This window comes from Cornus florida, unplaced genomic scaffold (genome assembly GCF_030987335.1).
Source record: "Cornus florida cultivar Cherokee Brave unplaced genomic scaffold, ASM3098733v1 CherokeeBrave_3.0.0_Hap2_Chr02, whole genome shotgun sequence".
Taxonomy (NCBI): domain Eukaryota; kingdom Viridiplantae; phylum Streptophyta; class Magnoliopsida; order Cornales; family Cornaceae; genus Cornus; species Cornus florida.
Genome location: NW_026775572.1, coordinates 36506784 through 36512783, shown reverse-complemented (window position 1 = coordinate 36512783; position 6000 = coordinate 36506784).

The following is a 6000-nucleotide window of genomic DNA, read 5'->3' as shown; positions in this document are numbered from 1 at the left end:
ATTATTTAATAATATACTAGTAAAAGGAAATTTAATTAGAGGAGAAATACTAATAATAATAATAATATAGTAGTAAAATAATAATAATAATAATTGTGATGACCCTGTGGGTGGGTACCATACTGGGCGAGTTATGAGTGCACAATCCCACATTGCTTGGCTAAGAAAGGTGATGTGTTTATATGTGGTGATATTATCTCCAATTGATATGAGGCATTTTGGGGTAAAACCCAAGAGCAAAATCATGTGGGTTCAGGCGTAAAGCGAATAATATCATACCATGTAGTGAAGTAGGTCGTTACAAATGGTATTAGAGCTTAGTCAGCCGAAAGTGTGTCGACAGGGACATCGGGCCTCCAAGGGGTGGATTGTGATGACCCTGTGTGCGGGTGTGCCATGGGCGGGTACAAGACACTGGCAGGCTACCACATTAGGTAAGATACGGGTGCACAATCCTACATTGCCTGGGTATGGGAAAGGTGAAGTACTTATATGTAGTGGTATTATCTCCAATTAGTATGAGGCCTTTTGGAGTAAAGCTCAAGAACAAAACCGTGCGAGCTTAGGCTCAAAGCGGACAATATCATACCATATGGTGGAGTGGGTCGTTACAAATGGTATCAGAGCCTGACCTAGTGGGAAGTGTGCCGACAGGGATGTCAAGCCTCCAAGGGGGGTGGATTGTGATGACCCTGTGGGTGGGTGTGCCGCGGGCAAGTGTGAGACACTGACAGGCTACCACGCTGGACGAGCTACAGGTGCACAATCCCGCGTCGCCAGAGTAAGGGAAAGGTATTGTGCTTATATGTGGTAGTGTTATCTCCAATTGGTATGAGTCATTTTGAGGAAAAGACAAAGAGCAAAATCGTACGGGCTTAGCCCCAAAGCGGACAATATCATACCATGTGGTGGAGTGGGTCGTTACAATAATAATATAATAGTAGGAAATGTAATTATAAAATATAATATATAATATTAAAAAAGTTACTTAATAATATAGTAGTAGGATAAGGAAATATATAATATTAATAATGACAATATTGTAGTTGGACATATTGAAATTCAGTAAATAAAAATCTAATTAAAGAAAGAAATATATAATATTAAAAAAATTATTTAACAATATAGTAGTAGGTAATATAGTTGTAGAAAATCTAATTCGAGAAAAAATATATATATATTAAAAAACTGTAATACTGAAATTCAATAAAAGGAAATCTAATTAGAGGATAAATACTAATAATAATAATATTGTAGTAAAAATTAATAATAATAATAATAATAATAATAATAATATAGTAATAGGAAATTAATTAGAAAAAGAAATATATAATATTAAAAAATTATATTAATGAAATTTAATAGAAGGAAATATAATTAGAGAAGGAAATGTATAATATTAAAAAATTATTTATTTAATTCAATAAAAGGATATCTAATTAGAGGAGAAATACAAATAATAGTAATAATATAATAGTAGAAAAACCAACACGCCAGTGACCTAGTGATACCAACCCCTGCTTCCGAAAGAGAGGTCAGGAATTCGAGCCTCCATGGAGGTATGTGTGTGTGAATACTAATTAAAAAATATATATATATATAGTAGTAGAAAATCCTGAAATTTAATATAAAAAAATCTAATTATAGAATGAAATATATAATTTATTTAAATAAATACGTACCAATACAATTCTATATACAAAATTATTTTTACAATGTTATTTACTTCAATAAATAATATATTTTTATAATATTATTTATATATAATAGATAATAATGCAAAATTATATATATATATATATATATATATATATTATACTTTACAAGTTTTTTACTTTACATTATACATATAATTTCGCTCACGTGCATCCCACGTGTGTTTTATTAGTATATAAAAAAAGAGTGAATGATAATATATGTTTGCAATTGTAATTTTAAGTGGACAGCATGTAACATAGATATTGTGTATATAACCAAATTTCTACCAATTTGTTATAAAACTCCAACACATTGAAAAAATATTGCAACTTAGTGCCTTTGATTAGTGAACTGTTAAGAGTAAATTGTGTTGATGCGAAAATCCTTGCGACTCAAAACGACAGTGTTTACCCACAAAACAAATGAACGTCACCTCGAATGGCACCGGTGGGGTGTCGGCTGAGGACCCTCTGACAATCAAGTTAGTACTTGTAATCATATCACAAAATAATTATGTATTCAATGTTTAGGTGTTTTTTTCTCATACCTTCTTTAATAGCCCGATGCCCTATTTATGGTTGTCAATTAGAATCAAGTTGGTTTAACCGATGTCAATGGTTGAGATCTCCTTCATCATTTGTGGAATTCGTTGAGTAGATATCGATGGTTGAAATTTGCTTTATCATCAATAACTGATTTCATTTATCCTCGTGAATATAATGACAACATTTTTATCTTCAGCAACTTGATGAGAAATAGTGGTTGGTCAACATAGGGTTATTTTTTCCTCTTCAGTTGCCCCCTATTTCCTGGTTCGGAACAGACTAGGAAATATAATTTTTTTTTCACCTCTGGTCATTATTCCCGAGGTGAACGGTACCCGGTTGCCCCATATTTCCTGGTTCGGAATAGACTAGGAAATATAATTTTTTTCACCCCTGGTCATTATTCTCGAGGTGAACAGTACCCGGAGGTATTGTTCTCAACGTGGGATTTTTTTTTTCAACCCGGGTCTCTATTCCTGAGGTGGCATTTTTTTTTAACCCCGAGTCACTATTCCTGAGGTAAACAGTAACCGGAGGTACTATTCCCGAGGTGGAATTTTTTTTCACCCGGGTTATTATTCCCTAGGTGAACAAGGTAGGATTTATTATTATTATTATTTTGTGATCATGCCTTGATCTTGGATGACCAGACATTTTTAGGTTAGGCCCTAGTCTTAGTCTTTGATGGTTAACTAGGCCTTGGTTCCGGATTACCAAGCCTTGATTTTCGATAACCAAGGGTTGTACCCTTAGGCAATGTGTTTACCCAAGGGTTGTACCATTGGGCGCATCTTTATGATCTAACTTTTGGTGTTGGAACCGTTTTATCTTTTTAGAGTCATATTTAGATCTATTTGACCATTGATGTCTCAACCCTTTAATAAGGGAAGTAGTTGTTCTTACTTCTTTGGTAAGGGGTTCGTAATATGTTCAAGTTTCACTCTGCTTGCCCCACTGATAAGGGAAATAATGATTTCGAGTTTCACTCAGCCCGCCCTTTTAATAAAAGGTTAATTTTTACGAGCTTCACCCAGCTTGCCCCTTTAATAAGGGGATGTTTTGCCCAAGCTTTATAAGCTTGCCTTTTAATAAGGGAATATACATTTATTTATTTTTTTAGTTTAATGAACTTTCCCTTTAACAAGGGAGTAAAAGTTTTTCACTTTCGTGGACTTATCCTTTATGCTTGCCCTTCTCTATGGCTATAGTGGTAGTGACTCGTTAAATTTGAAATGCATGTGACTAAGGTTGGTTCCTAGTTAAAGAGACCATTAATGGTGCTCAATAGTTAAAAACCTCATTGGGCATTGGACCACCTTGGGTACTGTGGATTCATTGATTGTAGAAACTTTCCTGGACTTAGAGTCCTTCCTGGTGTGTAGAGACTTACCAGGATATGGTTTCGGAGGATCGGGCATTGGTCTTGGACGACTTGTGCCCCCTAGGGATTGCTGGGAGAGAGAGACCAGACACCTGGCTAGCTCGATGTACTAAGGTTGGTACATCAGTCTTCTAAACTTTGTCATCATATGTAGATCGACGATTGATATCGTGTGATCCACTATTCTACCCCCAATATGATGGTGGGATCTTGGGTGATGACCTATTTTATAGATGTTTATACAGTGGATGGGGTGCCTGGTGTTGCAACAATTTACAGTTATCTAAGATGTTAGATTATGTTAGAAATGATTACTGAAAATTAACCCATAATGGATTATCGACCCAAAATTCTGCATAATCTGAAGTCAATGGGCATTTCCTGCAAGGGAAGAGAGGTGACGACCGATGTCTGGTAGGTGGAGGCTTGGTGTCCAGCATTCGGCTTGATGCCTAGTGGATAGGGGCTTGGTGCCCAACGTCTGACAAATGATGGTCTGGTGACCATTAGTTGAGTACCTCGTTGGGTATAATGATTGCCCTTAACTTAAGAACCTATTTGGGAATACAAGACTTATTGGACATGGGATCTTGAGGGACATTGGACCTTCTTGGACTTGAGGGCCTCGATACATTCTTGGGTGTAGAAAGCCACCCTGATTGCACGAACGGGCGGAGTAATAAGACTCCGTTGCTAGAGACATCATCGGTGGTAGAGGCTTTACTAGTAAGTAGTGACCCCCTTGTTGGTAGTGATCTCTTTGGTAGGTGGAGACCCACCCATTTATATAGGCGCGAAAGGATCAGGGCTTAGTCTTCGAAGATTAGGCCTTGGTAATAGCTTCTGCCAGTAGGAGACATGGCTTGGTCTTGGGTGACCAGACCTCAGTAATGAGAGGACCGAGCACTGCTAGATGGAAGACACCACATTGGACTGTTGTAATGACCCGGTCATTTTTATTCCTTTTCTTTTTCTCAGATTTTAACAGATATTTTTTTTCCGTTGTCTTTTCCTTTTTGGGTTCGGTTTTTCATCACTTGATGTCGTCTCGAGTGCTCTGCAATGATTTCCGAGACTCTTTTCCTTGGATTGACAACTTCCTTTGGGGATTGTGTCATTTCCATATTTTATTTTTCCGAACACTATTCACATTTTGTCTTTTTCTCGTTTATCTTTTTTCCTTGCACAACCTCACTTTTTGTGCTCGGATTTGATTCCGATTTTGCATACATTCATGATATTTGATTTTCATGATAGTAGTATTTCTACTTTTCTAGAAAAGCATGTTGATTGCTTACTTTTTTCATAAAGGGGCATTAATGCATACTTTAGTGTAATTATTCTTAACTTGTGGGGTTTTAGTGTAATTAAATAAAGTAATTATTTTTCATCTTGGGGACCATTTTGCAATTAAATTTAGAGAATATTTTTAAAAAGGACCTTTTTGCAATTTTTGAAAAGTGTGACAAGTGTCACACTCTCATTGGTCCACTTGTTGACATTTATGTGGAAACACTTTAATGCATTGGATGATGACATTTGGAGGGTGAGGATTCACCCACTTGTTGGCCTAGGATTGATACACTTGTTGGCTTGGATGGTTGACAAGTGTAGGTGTGGGATTAAGCCTAGGAAGGAGTCATGGATTGGTGACAAGTGTAGGTTCACAATTTAGTCTTACAAATATTTTTGGGCCACTTTGGGATTATGGTTTTAAAGGAGGGTTTTTGTGCAATTGACCATAGATGTGTGTGTTAACCATAGTGTAAGAGCATATAGTGAGTGGAAGATTTCTATTTCCTCCACTCATACTTAACCACATTATTTCATTATCTTCCTTACAAGAAAACCCTAACCTCCATGGATGGAGCTTGAAGCCTTAGGCATTGACCTTGATCTTTGAGACCCTTTCACTTACTTTAGACCATAAAGTTTGGAATACTTTTTGTTCCCCTCATCCTCCTCTTCAAAACCCTTGAAGGATCTAGCCTAACTCCTAGTTTTGCTTTGGTATCTGGAGATTCAATTCTCTAGTGAGGTATTGATCTATTATTTTGAAGTATTTTTATGTCATTATTGAGTGTTTTACATGCATGGAAGAGAAGGACTTGTATTTTGCCCTTAACCTGTTTTAACTTGAAATTAATCTTGTCAAATTAAATATAGAATATGAAAATATACTCAATTAGCTTTCATTTAGTTTTGGTTTCATGTAATTTGGATTTAAAATGAATTAGTTATGAATTTTTGAAGTTGCAAACTAGTTGTTGGAAATTTGAAGCTTTTCCTTTTCAGTCCGAAAATGAATTTTTATATGGAGTTGTGGTGCTTCAATTGCCTTGAAATTTTTACTGGAACTTCCCCCATGGGTTTTAC